This window comes from Mus caroli, chromosome 7 (genome assembly GCF_900094665.2).
Source record: "Mus caroli chromosome 7, CAROLI_EIJ_v1.1, whole genome shotgun sequence".
Lineage (NCBI taxonomy): Eukaryota > Metazoa > Chordata > Mammalia > Rodentia > Muridae > Mus > Mus caroli.
The window spans coordinates 113476299-113496455 of NC_034576.1; positions in this window are offsets into that span (position 1 = coordinate 113476299).

Consider the following 20157-nt stretch of genomic DNA (forward strand, 5'->3'; position numbering starts at 1 on the left):
ACCAGCAGTCCCAAAATCCTGCGGCGGGGGTCGTGGGTAGCTGGCGGGTGTCAGGCAACCCTGCGCTCCCGCTACCCCGGCGCTGATCCGGCCGCATGAGGCCCGTGGTCCTACCCTCCATACTGTCTTAATCTCCTTCAACTCAAAGACCCTCCTTTCTGTTTACTTCTGTTCACTCCCTCTCAACTTTGCTTGCTTCACCTCTGAAGTTATTATTGACTTTATTTAACTCTTGTTTACAGAAAAGCCTTGGGTTAAATGTATGTGAAAGGGCTGATCCACACCACTACAAGAAACAGGTTTTTTTCCAGTTCACAATCTTGGGGTTCACAATGTGATCAAGTACCCTGTAACAAACCACTTCAAGATGTAGGCATAGTCAAGGATGTTCTTGCTGGACACCAGTCACCCAGAAATGAAGATTAAACAATGACAAATGGGACCTTATGACATTTAAGAACTTCTGTATCACAAAGGGAACAATTAATTGGGTGAAGGGATAGATAGTCTACAGAATGGGGAAAAAGTTGTTAGCCATGTATCCAACAAAGGGTTAAATTCAACATATAAAAAGAACTTAAAAAACTAAAACATTAAAAAATAAAACCGGGCTGGCGAAATGGCTCAGCAGGTTAAGAGCACCAACTGCTCTACCAAAGGTCCTGAGTTCAAATCCCAGCAGCCACATGGTGGCTCACAATCATCCATAATGAGATCTGATGCCCTCTTCTGGTGTGTCTGAAGTCAGCTACAATGTACTTATGTATAATAATAAATAAATCTTTGGGCCAGAGCAAGCAGGGACTGAATGAGAGAGTGGAGTTGACCAGAGCAAGCAGAGGTCTTAAAAATTCAATTCCCGGGGCTGGTGAGATGGCTCAGTGGGTAAGAGCACCCGACTGCTCTTCCAAAGGTCCGGAGTTCAAATCCCAGCAACCACATGATGGCTCACAACCATCTGTAACGAGATCTGACTCCCTCTTCTGGAGTGTCTGAAGACAGCTACAGTGTACTTACATATAATAAATAAAAAAAAATTCAATTCCCAACAACCACATGAAGGCTCAACCATCTGTACAGCTACAGTGTACTCACATTCATAAAATAAATAAATAAATACATAAATAAATCTTTAAAAAACCAATTAATAAATAGGCTAATAAAACGAACACGTTTCTTGGAAGAGAAAGTAGAGATAGCCAATAAATGTATGAAAAAAATGCTCAACTGTACTATCTATCAGAAAAAGAAATGCATATTAAAATTACATCAGGATTCATCTTACCCCAGACAGAAAGGCAGTCATGAAGGAAACAAATGACAGTAATAACAAATGCTGATGAGGATGTGGGCAACAGGGAAGAGTGGGAACGTATTCTAGGCCAGCTGCTGTGGAAGACAGCATGGTGGTTTCTCAAAAACCTAACAATACCTCCTAGGTGCCCACTCCTGGGTATTTACCTGAAGGACTCCATCCAAGTCAACACATCACAGAGATGCGTGTGCATTGGTGTTCCCTGGAGCTTCTGTTCACAATAGGTAAGTCATGGAACCAACACAGGTGCCCAGCCATGGGGGGAATGGAGAAAGAAAACATGGTTTCAACACACAATGGGATTTTTCCAGACATGTTGTTGGTAGGAAAGTGGATATAACTGGAGATAATCATATTCAGCCAGTCTCAGAAAGACAAATATGCTGTGTTTTCTTTAATTTGTTGTTTCTAGAATTTATATAGATATACAATGACATATTTGCATATATGACCTGAGAGCATAAGTAGAACCATTTTCGGGGACTGCAGGGACTAACAGGATCAGAAGGGACAAGAAAAGGGAGGGCAGGACAGTATGAGGGGGAGGTGCTCAGCACACATAAGATACATTCATAAAACTTTAAAAAAATTCAGTGATTTTTAAAACTCTGGCTAGATCTAAACAAGGACACATATAACCGTCAGTGCTTTTGGCAGTTGTCCCTGTGACCATGAGGAAAACAATTTAAAAATGATCCTACGAATAACAGCAAAAAGGCAGGAAGATACTGGGTTTTTGATAGGGCCCCAAATCTACCCTAACTCTGGATTCTAGTTAAGTGAGTCAACACATCTTCATTTTCCAAACCAAGCGTCTCCTACTTTTTTCTGTTTTTGGTTTTGTTGTTCTTTACCATGGTGGTTTAAAATATAGCCTCACTTTCCCCCCTATATTTCTCCTTTGTGAGCATTCAGCCTTCCTCAGGTGGTTTATAGGCACAAAGGGAATGGTTGGGAAGGACCAGGTCTGGGGCCAGAGTGATGGTTCAGTGTGTGAAGGTGCCTTTCCCCTGGTGACTGAAGTTCCGGACTGGAACCACATGGAGGAAGGAGAAAACTCACTCCTGAGAATTGTTGTTTGACTTCCGCATGCATACACACGCAACATGTAATAAATATATATAAAAACCAACCAGGCCTGATCTGGTCTGATCTGTAGAGGAGGGTTATTCTAAATGTACAGTGTCTGGTTAGTTCTTACTGTCAAATTGACACAAACCTAGGGTCATCTGGGAAACAGGAACCTCAACTGAAAAACTGCCTTGCCCAGAAATGAACCCACACACCTACGGTCACTTGATCTTCGACAAGGGAGCTAAAACCATCCAGTGGAAGAAAGACAGCATTTTCAACAAATGGTGCTGGCACAACTGGTTGTTAACATGTAGAAGAATGCGAATCGATCCATTCCTATCTCCTTGTACTAAGGTCAAGTCTAAGTGGATCAAGGAACTTCACATAAAACCAGAGACACTGAAACTTATAGAGGAGAAAGTGGGGAAAAGCCTTGAAGATATGGGCACAGGGGAAAAATTCCTGAATAGAACAGTAATGGCTTGTGCTGTAAGATCGAGAATTGACAAGTGGGACCTCATGAAACTGCAAAGCTTCTGCAAGGCTAAAGACACCATCAATAAGACAAAAAAACCACCAACAGATTGGGAAAGGATCTTCACCTATCCTAAATCAGATAAGGGACTAATATCCAATATATATAAAGAACTCAAGAAGGTGGACTCCAGAAAGTCAAATAACCCCATTAAAAAATGGGGCTCAGAACTGAACAAAGAATTCTCACCTGAGGAATACCGAATGGCAGAGAAGCACCTGAAAAAATGTTCAACATCCTTAATCATCAGGGAAAATGCAAATCAAAACAACCCTGAAATTCCACCTCACACCAGTCAGAATGGCTAAGATCAAAAATTCAGGTGACAGCAGATGCTGGCGAGGATGTGGAGAAAGAGGAACACTCCTCCATTGTTGGTGGGATTGCAAGCTTGTACAACCACTCTGGAAATCAGTTTGGCGGTTCCTCAGAAAATTGGACATAGTACTACCGGAGGATCCCGCAATACCTCTCCTGGGCATATATCCAGAAGATGTCCCAACCGGTAAAAAGGACACATGCTCCACTATGTTCATAGCAGCCCTATTTATAATAGCCAGAAGCTGGAAAGAACCCAGATGTCCCTCAACAGAGGAATGGATACAGAAATTATGGTACATTTACACAATGGAGTACTATTAAAAATAGTACTATTAAAAAGAATGAATTTATGAAATTCCTAGCCAAATGGATGGACCTGGAGGGCATCATCTTGAGTGAAGTAACACAATCACAAAAGAACTCACACAATATGTACTGCTTGTGGACGTTGTACATCGTGGTGCGCACTAGGCTCCGCACCACGATGTACAACGTCCACAAGCAGTAAATCTCTCTCTCTCTCTCTCTTTTTTTTTTTTTTTTTTTTTTTTTGGTTTTTCGAGACAGGGTTTCTCTGTATAGCCCTGGCTGTCCTGGAACTCATTTTGTAGACCAGGCTGGCCTCGAACTCAGAAATCCGCCTGCCTCTGCCTCCCGAGTGCTGGGATTAAAGGCGTGCGCCACCATGCCCGGCTAGCAACATCTTTCTGAGTTCCTGTTCTGACTCAGTGGTGGATTGTGATCGGGATGTGTAAGCCAAATAAACCTTTTCCTCGTAAGGCTGCTTTTGCTAGAGTGTTTTTATCATAACAACTGAAAGCATACTAGCACCTATAGGAAAATGGATAATTTGCATTTCTCATTAGTAGTTAAGATGGATTTTGTGTCCATAGCTCATATGTTAGCTCAAAACTGTCAGTTCTGGAGGCTGAGGTGATGGCTTAGTCAACAAACGATTTGCCTGGAAGTCCTAAGAACCTTATTTCAGAATCTCAGAACCCGCATTAAAAACCTGGGCATAGCAGTGCACACCTGCAGTCCCAGGACTGCAAGATGGAGTGTGGAGACAGGTGGACCTCTGGATGCTTGCCTGTCAGCTAGCCCAGCCTACTTGGTGAAGTTCTAGGCCAATGAGGGAACCTGTCACAAATGAAAAACAGAAGGCAAGACAGCACCAAGAGTCTCTTTTGACACACACACACACAAACAACAGAACTGGTCTTCAGAATAACAGGGAAAATTGAAAATGGATTCAGCCTGTCAAGGGCCGAATAGCGGTCTGTCTGTCTGTCTCTACTTGTCTGTCTGTCTGTCTGTCTGTCTGTCTGTCTGTCTGTCTGTCTGTTATTACCCAGGAAGCTTTGCTTTCCTTCTTCTGCCAGGCCCAGACTCTGAGTGTGTGTGTGCAGGAGGGAGAGCATTTTGAGTGTGCTGTTTGTGGCTCAGAGTCTGAGCTGAACTCATGTATGATGGTCTGACCACACCCACACTGGCTGGCTCCTGTCAAGGTTATAAATCTAGCTGTGCACAGCACCAGAGATCAGATTGAATCTAGGGGTAGGAGTGGTGGCCTTAGTTTAAATCAAAATGTTTGGGACTGGCAAGATGGCTCACTGGTTAAGAGTTCATACTATTCTTGAGGAACCTGAGTTCAGGTCTAAGCTCACAACTACCTACTCTAGCGCTAGGAAACTGATGATGTCTTCTGGCCTCCATGGGCACTTGTGTTCATACACACACACATGCGTACACACACACACACACATGCACACACACACTTAAAAAAATTTTTAAGAAAATCAGGGTACCTCAAAAGGCTGCCTTTTTGCTCCCTCTGTGGCTCCTCCTGTCTGGGCTCAGCCCTGCATTCCATTCTGGGACTCAGGCCAGCACAGCTCCATGTTGGCCTGGCTGTCTCTGATGTTTCAGCTCTGCATCACCCCACCAGCACACATACTCTGTTGGTCTGTGCTCTGAAATGCTCTGTCCTGTTCAGGCTCAGCTTTGGCTTTGGTTCACACCCTCCTTTGCAGAGCCACTATCTGTTTTACTAATTACGTCCCACTGCTCCCATCCATCTCAAGTCTCAGCAGTGGAACTTGATTCATTTCTAAGCATGTGCCTCTTCACAAGGGCCAGGGCCATTGCCACTGGCGAAGGGGCAGTACACATATATTCACAAGACACCTTCTGGCTACGTATGGGAGATGAGCTGCCAGGGCCTGAACATCCAATTCCCTGATTTAAAAGTTCAGGGTGGGCTGGGATTGTACTTCTGTAGTACATATATGGGGTTCAATCACCAGCACCCCTCAAAAGGCTTAGAGAACCCGTTTGTCTGAACAAGCAGGATGACTCTGAAGTGGACGGCACAAATATACTGCTTCACAAGAAATGAGCATTTTAATCATCAAGAGGGCAGCCATGATGCAGGAGAGTCACCAGCCACCCAAACTACACTTGTGTGCACTGTATGCCATTTTGGGAACCCACTGCAAACTAAAGAGAAAATTTAGGGATCCTGAGTTCATACTATCAAGACACCAAGTGATTTTAGTCCTTGGATTCTGTTGTGGATTTGGATTTTTTTTTTTTTTGAGGTGTCTTCAGAGTGGATACTGTGGCATGACTCAGCCCAGTGTGGCTCAGAATTTGCAGCATTCCAGAACAGGCTGGGAAGTCTCTACATCTGTACTATACCCAACCAATTAAGTAAAGATCTCAGGGAGAAAGTCTCACACATCAGGTGATCAAAATCCTGTGTGAGATCAGGTCAAGGGATCCCACTTAGCCCATAAAATCCTCTACAAAGATAATCTGAATGATTACTAAATATATTCCAAATGATAACAATTTAGAATGAACATCTCAATAAGGCACAATGAAGAAGTTCTTGTTCTAGATTTTAGTAGCAATTGATAATTTCTCTTTATCATTTGAGTTTTCTTCGTTCTCTTAGGAAGAGCTCCAAGCTCTCTCTCTCATTCCTCTTCCTAGTGCTGAAAAGTCCTGGCCCTTTTCTGAGATCGTGGCAGAGATACAGGCAAGTTCCACCTGGGGAGCAGAGGTCAGATGTGAGAAGCACAAACAGAATTTAAAGGAAGCATTTGGAGTTGAAAGGAGCGGGAAAAGGCAATAATAGATTAAAAAAAAAATCCAAGAGCCAGGAAGCAGATCAGAAACTCTTTTGGAAAGCACACAAAAGCAATTTAGCAATTTAAAAAGTCCTAAAATTAGAGTTTAATTATCCATGCTGTCACCCAGATCTTTGATGTTCTAGAGAACCCAAGCAAAGCACGTTCATTTAAACTAACACCACTGGGCTGGCTAGATGGCTCAGAGGGTAAAGGTCCTTTGCCACCAAACTGGACTATCTGGGTTCAATCCTTGGGTCCCACTCCATGGAAGACCAGAACTGACTCTTGAATGTTGTCCTTTGAGCTCCACATGTGTGTGAGTGTAAGAGTAAGTGAATAAATGTAATCAAAATAAAAATAAATAGATCTCTCTCTCTCTCTCTCTCTCTCTCTCTCTCTCTCCCACACACACACACACACACACACACACACCACTACCACTGCCACCACCAAAACCCTCCACAGAAACCCAAACTAATACTAAAATACCATCCTCTAAATTGGACAGAAACTGGCTGGGTGTTGCAGACTCACCTCCAGTGATTGGAGCCAGACTTGCACACAACCTGAGACCAATCCAGAATTTCCACTGCCCATTACTCTTTGGAATATTCTTTTTAATTCTGTGGACTGCCGTGGATAGCTAGATGAAACAGTGAGAGGTCTACAAAACCCATGTTAACAGCAACAGTTTTAAGGCCTTGTCTCCCCACAACCCCTGCTTGGTACTTTTAATTTGTTGTCTATTACTGTTGTGTCTAGCTCTGCACTTCTGATTTGCAGGCTAACATACTTTTTCATAACCTTCTGGCTTCTCATTTTCTATTGATCCCCCATTGAGAAAGACAAAGATCTTAGCTCTCTCAAGTTTTTCTTTGACACTCTCCTAATATAGTTCCATAATTTCTAGTGAGATCAATATTCAATTTTTATCTTTATAGAACTATTTAGTTATCTTACAGTTAGCCAAGAAATAACCCGTGCTTCTAGTTCCTCTTGTTTGTATAGTTTATATTTCTTGGAGTTGATGATTGCTAGGGATAGTTCCCCCTTCTCTTCCTAAAACTCACTCAACCCAAATAGTTCATATTTAACCCAAACTTTCTCATAGCTCTAAAAGTCCCCTGGCAACATCTAGAACATTCCCCATACAACTCAGCAGTTTCACTTGCTCCCCTAGTGTTTCTCTCCACAGCCCTCAGATCAGCTGTGGTGTGGACTGCTTGTTCTATAGGCCTTGGGACTTGATATCTTCATTAAAAATCTCTTTTCCTGTCTCCCATGGTTTTTTAATTTTTAAAAAGATTTATTTATTTATTATATGTAAGTACACTGTAGCTGTTTTCAGACACTCTAGAAGAGGGCATCAGATTTCATTACCGGTGCTTGTGAGCTGCCTTATGGTTGCTAGGAATGAACTCAAGACCTCTGGAAGAGCAGTTGGCGCTCTTAACCACTGAGCCATCTTGCCAGCCCCCTATCTCCCATGTTGGATCTTTAGTTTATTTAGACTTAAAAAAATATGTGCACAACTATTTTGCTTATGTATGTATGTGCATTATGGGTGTGCCTTCTGTTTGTAGAGTTCAGAAGAGGATGTTGGGTCTCCTGGAAGTAGAATTAAACATGGTTATAGGCCACCAAGTGGATGCCAGGAACAGAACTTGAGTCTTCTGAAAGAGCAACAAGTGCTCTTAACCACTGAGCCATTTTCCTCAGCCCCAAAGTTGGATCGTTGCTGTGGAATTTCATAGCTTAACTCAGTGGATTCTTTAAGTGAAGTCTATCTTTCAGTCTGTCTATCAGAATTTACTTATAAAATACAACTAGAGTCAGGAAGCATTTCAACATGGCGACAGCAGAAGATGAAGCTAAACACACAGGGTCCTTTGGGCTATGGCACAGTATGGGAGTGCCCATTAAAACCGTCTAGGAAGCCAGCCCTGGGCTGTGGCACCATGTGTGACTGCCCATTAAAACCATCTAGGAAGCTGGCCCTGGTGGAAACAAAAATCACTAATATATGAAGTCATACTCTCCAAATGACTCTATCCTTTGAGAAGAAAATGAAGAGACTTTTAATTTCTTCCATACAGTAAAGTAAATTCCAGATGGCTTAAGGGTTTAAGCATAAAACAAACGGGAAAAACAACAGAGGAGCAGAACTTCAGCCATGTGTATTACCCGTTGCTGGGGAGAAATCATCTTAACGAAGGCAGTGGGCAGTGGTTAGAAGGAAGGGGTGTTGTGCTTGCCTGCATAAACTTCACATTACACAGAACACATCTCATTAATGAGGCCAAGAGAGGAATATTAGACTTGGGAAAGCAAACAAAACTGATATAGTGTTTGTGTTGGAATAGTTTAAATATGTCTATAAATGAATACAATAAGTTTTGGAGACTTCCATTCTCCATATTTAACAGTGGATAGAACATTCAGAATGGTAATAAGGAAATGGTAGATTTGAGCAACATTATAGACCAAATGGATTTAACAAACTTATAGAGAATAGTCCACATAAAATCAATAGAATAGGGGTTGGTAAGATGGCTCAGTGGGTAAAGACAATTGCCTCCAAACCTAATGGCCTGAGTTCGTTCTATCTCTCTCTCTCTTATACATACACACAAACAAATGTAATAAAGTCAGCAGAATGTAATTTTTCTTAAGCATACACAGACGTACACAGAAGTGTACACATTCTCCAAGTTAGCTCATATGCCAAGCTACAAAATGAATCTTGATAAATTTAGGAAGACTTGAATCTTACGAATATTTTTGACCAAACTGATATGAAATAAAAAACTACTAAAAAGTAGATAAGATTGGAAAATGAACAAATATGTGAAGATCAAGTAACACACTCCTGAACAACCAATGGGGCAAGGGGAAAAAAAATCAGAACATCAGAGAACAGATAAAAGTGGAAACATGATGCACCAAATCGTACAAGATATAGCAAGTCAGTTCTAAGAGGGGCTAGGAGTGGTGGCACACACCTGACATCCCCACACTCAGGACATGGGAGCTACACGCTTTGTGAATTCAAGGCTAGCCTGGCCTTCATAGAGAGTTTCAGGCCAGTCAGAGTGACATAGAAAAGAAAAAGAAAAAGAAGTTTTAAGGAGAGAAATTTAAAGTAACAAAAACCCACATTAAAAAGATTTATACTAGGAAAGGAAGAACAAATCAGCTTAGCAGACGGGAAGAAAGAGGAAGACTGGAGTCGAATAAACTAAGTACAGGGTAGAAGGAATACTAGGGAAGCTGGCTGAGGTTAAGAATTGTGCTTTGGAAAGAAAAACCAAATAGATAAGCAGCTAGACCAATAAAGACAGAAGATACAAATAAAACTGTGAACACATGAGAACTCATGGGGAATTCCAATGGTAACACAGAAATATAAAGGATCAAAAAGGAATTCTGGGGGCTGGAGAAATGACTTATCACTGATCACTGGCTTTTCTTCCAGAGGACTTGAGTTCAATTCCTAGCAACTATGTGGAGGCTCACACTGTCTCTAATTCTACTTGCAGGGGATCTGATGCCCTCTTCTGGCCTCTATGGGTACCAAGCATGCACATGGTACATAAACATACATGCATACAAAATACCCATTCATATTAAAACCACCACCACCACCACCACCACCACCACCACCACCACCACCACCACCACCACCACCTATTCTGTAGCCAGGTGGATTACAATCTGTAATCACAGTATTTAGGAGGCTGAGGCTGAGGCAGGAGAATTGCAAGTTTGCGATTAGACTGGGCCTCATAGTACTATTGTGTCTTGAAAGCAAACAACATACAAACACACAATCACAAAATGTCTTGTGAGTAATATATGCCAACAATTTGGGTATCCTTGAAGAAGTTGCCTAATATCTGAATGTGCCTCCTGCCAAGACTCAGTCATGAAGAAACAGCAAAGTAGAACAGATAAAGAGTAGGGAGATCAGCTTTTTAATAAAAACCTTACAGCAGGGGATAGTCCAGAAACAGATGGCTTTATCGGGGAATTCTACCAATGCCTAAAGAGAAATAAACGCTAGCCCTTTTTCTGTCTGTTCCAAAATACCGAGGAGCACTTCCAAACTCATTCCACTAGACAGGTATTGCCCAGACACTAAAACCAAACAAGGTGCCGCCACCACCACCACCACCACCACCACCACCACCACCACCACCACCACCACCACCACCACCAAAAACCAAAAACCAAAAATTGAACCAAAATGAACCCCCTCCCCCCCAAAACAAAAAAACACCAGGCCAATATCCCTAGTGAACATAGATGCAAAATTTCTTGGAATTTGCTATCATAAGCAAGTAGGATTTTCCCTGGTGGGGTTGTTGAATGAGAAATGTCCCCCTACAGACTCGTGTATTTGAACACTTGGTCCCACGTTGGTGGTGCTGTTTAGGGAGAGAATGGAACCTTGAGGAGGTGTAGCCTTGCTGGAGGCAGTGTCACTGGGGTGAAGCAGGAGCTCCTGTTGCCATGCCTCTCACTGTTAGGATGAACTCTCATCCCTTTGGACCGGCAAGCCCAGCTAGGGAACCTCAAGGTGACCTAGTAATGCCCCACCTCATGGCCTGGCTGCAGTTGCAGATCAAGTGTTCAAATGTGTGAGTCTATGGGGGACAACTCATGTTTCAGTCACAGCTCATGAAATAGAGTAGCTACCCAGGGCCAGGGACGGATGCTGGACTCACAATGTTAACCTTCTGCATCTGCATCCTCATGGCTATACGTAAAGTGGCAGTATTAAGTAGCTCCATAGATTTAATGTCATTCCATTTAAGATAGATAGTACTATACTTTTGTTTCACAGAGAAGGAACCCAAGGCTTAATTATCTAGCTAGTCAAAAGCCAATCACTGAGTCAATGGCAGATTCTGAAATCAAATGTTTGTCTAGCTCCCAAAATGCAGGTATTTATATTCTCTCTGTCTCTGTCTCTGTCTCTGTCTCTGTCTCTCTCTCTTCCTCCCCCCTTTCCCCTCCCTCTCTCTTTGAGACAAGGTTTTACTATATAGCTCTAACTGGCCCCAAATTCTCAGAGATCTACCTGCCTCTGTCTTCTGAATGCTGGTATTAAAGGCTTGCACCACCATGCTTAGACTTTTTATGGTTAAATTAACTGCTGTTAAAACTTGTAGCTACTCTACTTAGGAGGTTTTTGTATCTATCAAACTCTGGTGCTCTGCAAGAGCATCAAGTGCTCTTAACTCCTGAACCATCCCCAGGCCTCTGATCATGGCATTTTTAAGAGTGGGGGATTCAGAAGGGATGGTTCAGATCCAGGCTCTTGTGTGGAGTTGCAGTCAAGATTGTGGTAATGGCTGTGCTGTCATCTGCACAGACAGATTGGAGCCGAATCTGCCTTCTCAATGAATGGCATGAATAGACTCATGACACAAAGACAGGACTCAGAAAATTTTTGACCTAGTCTCAGAAATTGCCCACCACCACATCAGTCATATTCTTTTTATTGAAAGTAAATCACTAAGTACAAGAATAAAAGAATCTATACTTCTTGAGTGATGGTGTACCAGAAAACATGGGGTGTAATTTTGATACTAATACAATATTGATAAAGGCTTGGGTGAAAAAAAATTACCTGGGTAGATGTAGCAGGCTGCTGGTACCAGGAGGCATACCTGTGCTCTGAGCACTGGGTAGAGTATGCCTGAGCTAGTCTCTGATGACTGCTACCATTCATGTGAAAAAGACTCGTTCCTTTTTCTCTTTCTGGGTTAAAAAAAAATCTCATTTTGTGCCATCCAGACTGTTTATGGATCTTTCTATCTATGCACCCATTCATATGGGACCCAGGGCACGATAACAGCTATTCAGACTGTGGAATGTTAATTAGATGGGAAAATGTACACATCAGCTATCTCCATTTTAGCTGAGAGATCTGGCTGAGGTACATAATTTGCTTCAATGTCATCTGTGTCAGGGTTTTGAAAGGGTGGCAATATATCATCGTGTTAGACAAAAGGCGTGGGATGAAAGGAGAAGCAGTGTGGGTTCCTGGATATTAATAAGTGCAAATATTTGCTTTTCTATGGAAGTACTAAGGCTCCACTCTTATTTCTTGTTTCTCATGCCCAAAGTTATTTGCTTTTTATTCCTGACATTGAAGTCTAATGTTAGCTCATCTTCTGCCTCTGAAATACAGCTTTGCCATGGGCAGATGGAGCAAACATTGGCGGTAGACTAATTCCCCAGGGATGCGGCTGTATCCGAGGATATTTAGTGAAGAGATGTGCTTGATACATATGGAGTGGAATATTAAATACACTTCAAGAGATTGCTTCTAATTGCTCCCCTTCGTCTCTGCTCCTCTCCTTGTCTTCTTTCTTTTTGCCTCTCCATGGTAAAAGAGCTGGCCCTGCTGAGTAGGCAGGTACCTGGGATTCACTGGCCCTTTTTGTGCCTTATGTTGCACTTTGATCCCCAAGATGTACTGTACTAAGCTGTGTCCTTGGAGTGCCCTTTTCACAGCCTTCATGTTAAAGATGACCATACTAAGCATATTGATTACTTTTCTTGTTAGAGTAACCCAATGCCTGACATGGAGTAACTGGCAGGAAAAAGGACTTATTTGGCTCATGGTTTAAGGAGGGGAAGGCATGGGGGCAGGCAGTTCCATAGTGGCAGAAGAGTGCGGCTGGGACTCTTCATCCCCTTACATCTTGGGGGAACAGGAAGCAGGAAGTGAGACTGAGTTATAAAACCCCAAGGCCTGCCTCCACTGACCTCCTTCTTCCAGCAGGGCTCAACCTGCCCCATAACCTTTCAGAATACATTCACTAGGTGACACATATCTCAGCAGACGTGTCAATTCCAAACACACCACTAAGAAGTCAGAACAGCTCTCAAGTAAGGGAGGTGATGCAGAGAGGACTTCCCCGAGCATCTGTTGTCTTACATTGACCATGATGCTTTCAGATGGCCAGACTCTGCATGCTCTACAGAGATTCCTCCCCAGCCATTAGGGAAAGGTTGGGCTTCAAGTATGTACTTTGCTAAGTCACAAATATCAGATACCTGCCTGAGTCTGCCTCCTGAGTGTTTGCATGAAAGGTGTGCACCATCACATCTGGTAAGGACTATCTTTTTAAAAAATGATTGATGAATTCAGGCTTTCATTCTTGCTTGTGTAGTTTTAATTAATTATTATTATTTTAAAAGATTCATACAATAGGTTTTGATCATATTTTTCTCCTCTCCCTCAACTCCTTCCAGATTCTGCCCCAATTCCTACCACCCAACTTTATCTTTTTTTCTTGCTCTTATAAAACAAAACAAAATAAACTCTATCAACATAGAACAATTAAACAAACAAAGATAACACACACACACACACACACACACACACACACACACACACACCACACCACACAGACTCTCTTTCATATTGACCAACTACCTCTGAACACAGGGCCTGCCTTGAGGTGTGATTGATATAGCCAGTGACACTCCATTGGAACACACTCATTTTTATCTCCTAGAAGCTCTGAATTGCAGCCTGTTGGTTAGAGGTGGGACTTTGTGCCTACTTCCCCTTCTCCAAGCAGGGACATAGTCTCATCTTAAGTTTCTTTCTCCACTATTCTGGGTAGTCTCAGCCCTTCAAGCCAACTGATGAATCTCTTGTCAGCTTGTCGGGAATCCCCAGGGCAGAGTGAGCTGGCTAGCCAGGTAGATGAACTGGAGAGTCTCTGATTCAATATATAAATGAGTGTGACCAGTCATGCTAGCTTCCCTTTTGTTAGTGCTCCATAGCCTCAGTGATAGTGTCAGGAGGCCTTGGGACCTCCCCTTGAGCTGGATCCCACTTTGGGCCTGTCGCTGGACCTTCTTTTCCTCAGGCTCCTCTCCATTTCCATCCCTGCAATTCTTTCAGACAGGAACAATTATGAGTCAGAGATGTGACTGAGGGATGGCAACCCCCTCCTTCACTTGATGTCCTGTCTTCCTGCTGGAGGTGGGCTCTATAAGTTCCCTCTCCCTATTGATGGGCATTTCATCTAAGTCCCTTCCTTTGAGTTCTCCCTTCCTTTGAGAGTCTCTCACTTCCCAGGTCTCTGGTGCATTCTGGGGGGTCCCCCCAACCTCCTATCTTTTGAGGTTGCCTGTTTCCATTTTTCTGCTGGCCCTCAGGGCTTCAGTCCTTTTCCCTCACCCAATACCAGATCAAGTTCTCCTCCCCAACTTCCTCCCCGCCCCCCCCCCCAGACATTCACTTTCCCTCCCAGGTCCCTCCCTCCCTCCCCATTTGTGATTGCTTTCTTCTCACTTCCAAGTGGGATTGAGGTGTTCTCACTTGGGCACTTCAGCTTGTTGACCTTTTTGAGTTCTATGGACTGTATCTTGAGTATTCTTTACTTAAAAAAAATATGCACATACATATGCATGAATTCCACACTCATTAAACATGAATATACATATGTGTGAGCACCACACAGCACACTCATCATAAAATCAAAGTCACATGTTTTGTGATGAGCAGATTTCAGCAGGAGTGGATTTAAGTAGAAGGTTCCAGATTATGCCTGTGTTTCAATACTTGGTCCTCAGTTACTGACTATAATTTCCTTAAATTCTATGAACTCCCATTTTTAAAATTTACAAGTAGGGTCGGCAGGATGAATAAATGAAAGAGTTCACATAAGGCAATCAGAGAACCCTAGCAAGGGATCTGTAGTTGGAGACTTATCATATAAATTATGCTAGCACACACGGGCTTGAATCTGTTACTTTATGTCACCATGAACTCAGGCAAGCTACTTGGTTGTTCCCTCTGCACACTGTGGATAATGCATGGTGGGGATGAAATACTGCCACATGTAAAAAGAACCTAAGACAATGTCTGGGACACAGATGACCATAAATATTTACTGAAAGAATGGGAACATGCTAGGGTACCAGCCCAGAGCCAGGCTGCTTGGTATAAATCTCATGCTTGCCACTCATAGCCAGGAATGTTCAGTAAGTTTCTTGATCTTCATGACGTTGGTTTTGTGGTGATTTCAATGTGAAATGTTCCTCTTAGGCTTGGGTATTTGAACACTTGGTTCCTGGCTGGTGGTGCTGTGTGTGTGTGTGTGTGTGTGTGTGTGTGGTTAAGCAGCACAACCTTACTGGGAGGAAGTATGGTGGGGGTGGGCCTTGAGAGCTCACAGTCCTGTCTTAGGTCTGGTTTGCTTTCTCTGCTTTGTGCTTGCAGTTGATGATGCGATGTTTCAGCTGCCTGTTCCAGCTGACATGCTTGCTGTTTGCTACGTGCTCCCCTGACATAATGAACTCTTAACCCACTGGACCCGTAAGCCCAAATAAACCCTTCCCTCTGTAAGTTGCCTTTGGAGGTGCTATTTTATCACAGCCACAGAAAGATAACTAAAGTGAGTTTCCTCATCTATGAGATAGGTATCATACTAAGCAGCTACTTTACAGGGTTGTTATGAATTAACTAGCATGTAATATCATCAAATATTAGTATGGTGGTGTGCTGGCTAGTTTTATGTCAACTTGACACAAGCTAAAGTCATCTGAGAGGAGGGAACCTCAATAAGAAAATGCCTCGATAAGACTGAGCTGCATACAAGCCTGTAGAGAATTTTATTAAGTAATGGTTTATGGGGGAGGGCCTAGCCCACTGTGGGTGGTGCCACCCCTGGGTTCTATAAGAAAGCAGGCTGAGCAGGCTGTGGTGGCAAGTCAGTAAGCAGCATCCCTCCATGGCCTCTTCATCAGCTCCTGCCTCCAGGTTCCTGCCATGCTTGAGTTCCTGTCTTGATTTCCTTCAATGATGAACAGTAATATAGAACTGTAATCTAAGGAAACCCTTTTCTTTCCAAGTTACTTTGGTTATGGTGATTAACCACTGCAATAGTAGTCTTAATTAAGACAGAAATTGCTGTGCCAATCTGACCCATGCTTTTAGGAGGATTGTGGAAGGACTTTGAAACTTTGAACTAGAAAAGCCATTGTCTTAGTCAGTGTTTCTATTCCTGGACAAACATCATGACCAAGAAGCAAGTTGGGGAGGAAAGGGTTTATTCGGCTTACACTCCATACTGCTGTTGATCACCAAGGAAGTCAGGACTGGAACTCAAGCAGGTCAGAAAGCAGGAGCTGATGCAGAAGCGATGGAGGGATGTTCTTTACTGACTTGCTTCCCTTGGCTTGCTCAGCTGGTTCTCTTATAGAACCAAGACTACCAGCCCAGAGATGGTCCCACCCACAAGGGACCCTTCCCCCTTGATCACTAATTGAGAAAATGCCCCACGGCTGGATCTCATGGAGGCACTTCCCCAACTGAAGCTCCCTACTCTGTGATAACTCCAGCTTGTGTCAAGTTGACACAAAACTAGCCAACACAGCCATTGAACACTCAAAGCCTGTTGAGCTGCTCTGTGGGAGCTTGGAAGATAAGAGAAATGCAGACCATGGAGTCTTGACCTGTGAATAAATTTCTGGAGGGATGTTTGAGTCCCTTAAAAACTTCATCAGGGGTGTTGCATATTTTGAGTTAAAAACAAACAAACTGTGGTTCTGGTCAGCTGAGGCTAAAGAAGCAGCCATGATTAACAGGAACACCACTGAAGCAAAACCTTTACATTACTGTGACAATTGATGATGGCTAGCTGGGTCAGAGAAATTATTGGTGATTAGGAAGAAACCAGTATCCTTAAGGTGAAATCTTCTGGAAAGTGTTCCCTAAGAGTCAGCACACAGAGCCTGTATTCCAGAACCCACCAAGGTTGTACCTTATCCTGGCAGCTGAACTTTGTCATTGAAAGTCTCCCAGTTCCTTCTCAGTTTTGAGGGCAAGGAGGGGTCACAGAGATCAGTTTAGGTTTGGCACTACGTGGCAGGGCTGGAGTCTCTGAAAGAGCCCAGGAGAGGCTATTGGTGAAAGTGCAGCCCAAATGCAGCAAGAGACCTGAGCGTTTTGGAGATGCCAGTACCATGAGATGACCACCAAGAACAGTAGCAATGGTGGAGTGGAGCTAGCAGGAGCCTAGAAACCAAGCTGTATGTGGTGCAGAGGGTGGGTTTGGAGGTGCCCAGAAGATTGTGAATGGAGCCAGACATTCGACATTGAGTTATTTACACTGTTGGAGTTTGGTTTGGGTTTGTTCAAATTTGTAGTTCTTCCCTCTCAAAGTAAGAAATTATTTTTAGTCTTACAGGAGCTCACAGTTGAGAGACTTTAAATTTTAAAGAGATTTTAGAGTTTTACAAAGATGTTGACTTTTAAAAGAGTTTGGATATTTTAAAAAGATTTTTGTACTTTTAAATGTTTGAATGTTTAAGGACCATGGGACTTTTAAAACTTGGAATATTTTATACTTTCATATTAATGTGTGCTCTTGGAGATGAAAAAGAAGGGAAAGGCTGTCGTTTAATAGTAACAGTGATGTGTTTGTGTGTCAAGTTGACAAGAGGACAGTTGTGAGGGCTAGTTTTATGTCAACTTGACACAAGCTAAAGCCATCAGAGAGAAGGGAGTCTCTATTGAGAAAATGCCTCCATAAGATCAGCCTGTAGAGTATTTTTTAAATTAGTGATTGATGGGGGAGGGCTCAGCCCATGGTGTGTGGTGTCACACCTGGGCTGGTGGTCCTGGGTTCCATAAGAAAGCAGGCTGAGCAAGCCATGTGGAGTAAGTCAGTAAGCAGCATCCCTCCATGGCCTTTGTGTCGGTGCCTGCCTCCAGGTTCCTGTTTAGGCTCCTGCCCTGACTTCCTTCAGTGATGGGCTAGGATGTGGAAGTGTAAACCAAATAAACCCCTTCCTTCATAAGTTCCTTTGGTCATGGTGCTTCATTACGGCAATGGTAACCCTAACTACGACAGGTGGTTTAAATGAGAATGGTCCCTATAGGCTCATATGTCACTGGTTGGAATTATTTGAGAAGGATCACTAGGTATGGCCTTGTGGGAGGAGGTGTGTCACTGGGGTTGAGCTTTGAGGTTTTGAAAGGCTTCTTGCTGTTTTTGGAGTATCCTCTGTCTCTTGTTTATGGTTAGAGATGTACACTCTCAGCTGTTTCTGCTGTCGTACTGTCGTTTCTGCTGGCTCTGCCCTCATAGACTAACCGTCTAGAACATAAACCCCATGACATGCTATCTTTGATAAGTTGCCTTGCCCATGGTGTTTTGCTGAAGCCATGGAAACGTAACTATATACTTGGCTGTTATTATTGTACTGGGTTAGCTGTTTTTCATTTGTTTTCTTCCTCAGTGCATTCCATCGACAAAGGAGCCCGTCCGTCCACAGTGTGTCTCACAGGCCATGTAGCTAGGATGCCTTAGAGACACAAATTGAATGTAGGTGTTCAGTTTGAGCCCTTAGGTAAAGTAGCTCAGTTTGTAGAGTTCTTGCCTAGCATTCATAAAGTCCTGGGTTTAATCCCTATCGTCACACAAACCTGTGTGGAGGCACATGCTTGTAATCCCAGCTCTTGGGAGTTGAGTCAGGAGGATCAGAAGTTCAAGGTCATCATTAGCCACATAGTGAGTTCAAAGCTAGGTTGGGCTACATGTGAACCTTTCTTAAGGGGGAAAAAAGCTGGGTATGGTGGTACATGCCTTTAATCTTAAGCAGCACTTGGGAGGCAGAGATAAGTGGATCCCTGGCTTCTAGGCTACTCAGAGCTACCTACTGAGACCCTGTCTCAAAACCAAACCAAAATGAAACCAAGATTCAAAAACCAAAAAACCAAACTCCTCAAATTCCTCTGTAATGTACCACAGGCCTCTCCATCCTTTATTGAATAACGGGCTTATGGAAGGCTGCTGACAGGCTTCTCAGAGGAGCTCTTCTGAGGCATAGAGGTTCACTGTCTGTCCTTCCTGTACTTCTGTCAAGGGTGGTGCTGGGAGATGGCCTTAGAGATCTTGCTTCCCTCAGCAGGAGCTGCTAAACCCTTCTGGTTACAGGTGAGGTACTCCAGGCTCGTTGCTGGCTGAGGCTGGCAGGTCCTGGCTCTCTGACAGGTGTGCTAGCTGAGCCCAGCCTGATGGCAAGCGATGATGGGAAGCTGTAGGCATCACTCGGTGGCTTGATAATTGGATATTTCTATAATGACAAATTACAGCTGTTTCTCTTGTCATCAGTGTGAAAACATTTCTGAGGCAGTGATTTCCCAAGGGGGCTGGCAGGGGGAGTGGTTGTTATCCAGTTAGGATTATGGCAATGTCTGGTGCAGGGGACGTGAAGCATGGCTAAGTGGAGCTGTGTTTCTGCACCACTGGCCTCTGGGTACTCAGTCTTACCATGGCAGGAGGAGAGGAGACAACTGTCAAAACATCAGCACTGTTCATTCTTTGAGATGGGGTTGGGCTTTCCAATTTGTTAATGTACTCCAATCTTGGCTATTTCTTAATTTGACCAAGAGGTATTGTAGTATTAAATAGCAATGGAAGGCTCAGTCTGTTAGCTTGGAAAGTGCTTAGAATTCATAGTGAGAGTCCCCTTGGTGGTTTGTCTGGATGTTGGCCTGTTTTGTGAGCCAGAGGCATAGAGAGGACTTAGGGGATTCTGAAATGTGTGCTCTGGCCTTCAGTGAGCTAGTCATCTATAAATTCCAGTTCTCACTGGGAGAAATTCTGGGAGGTGGGGATGAAGCATCCTTGTCTTAGTGCTTCAGGGGAGCGAGAGAGGCTCAGACTATGGTAGAGAGAGTAGCATGTCATTTTATGGTGTGTGTGTGTGTGTGTATGTACATGTGCCTGTGCATG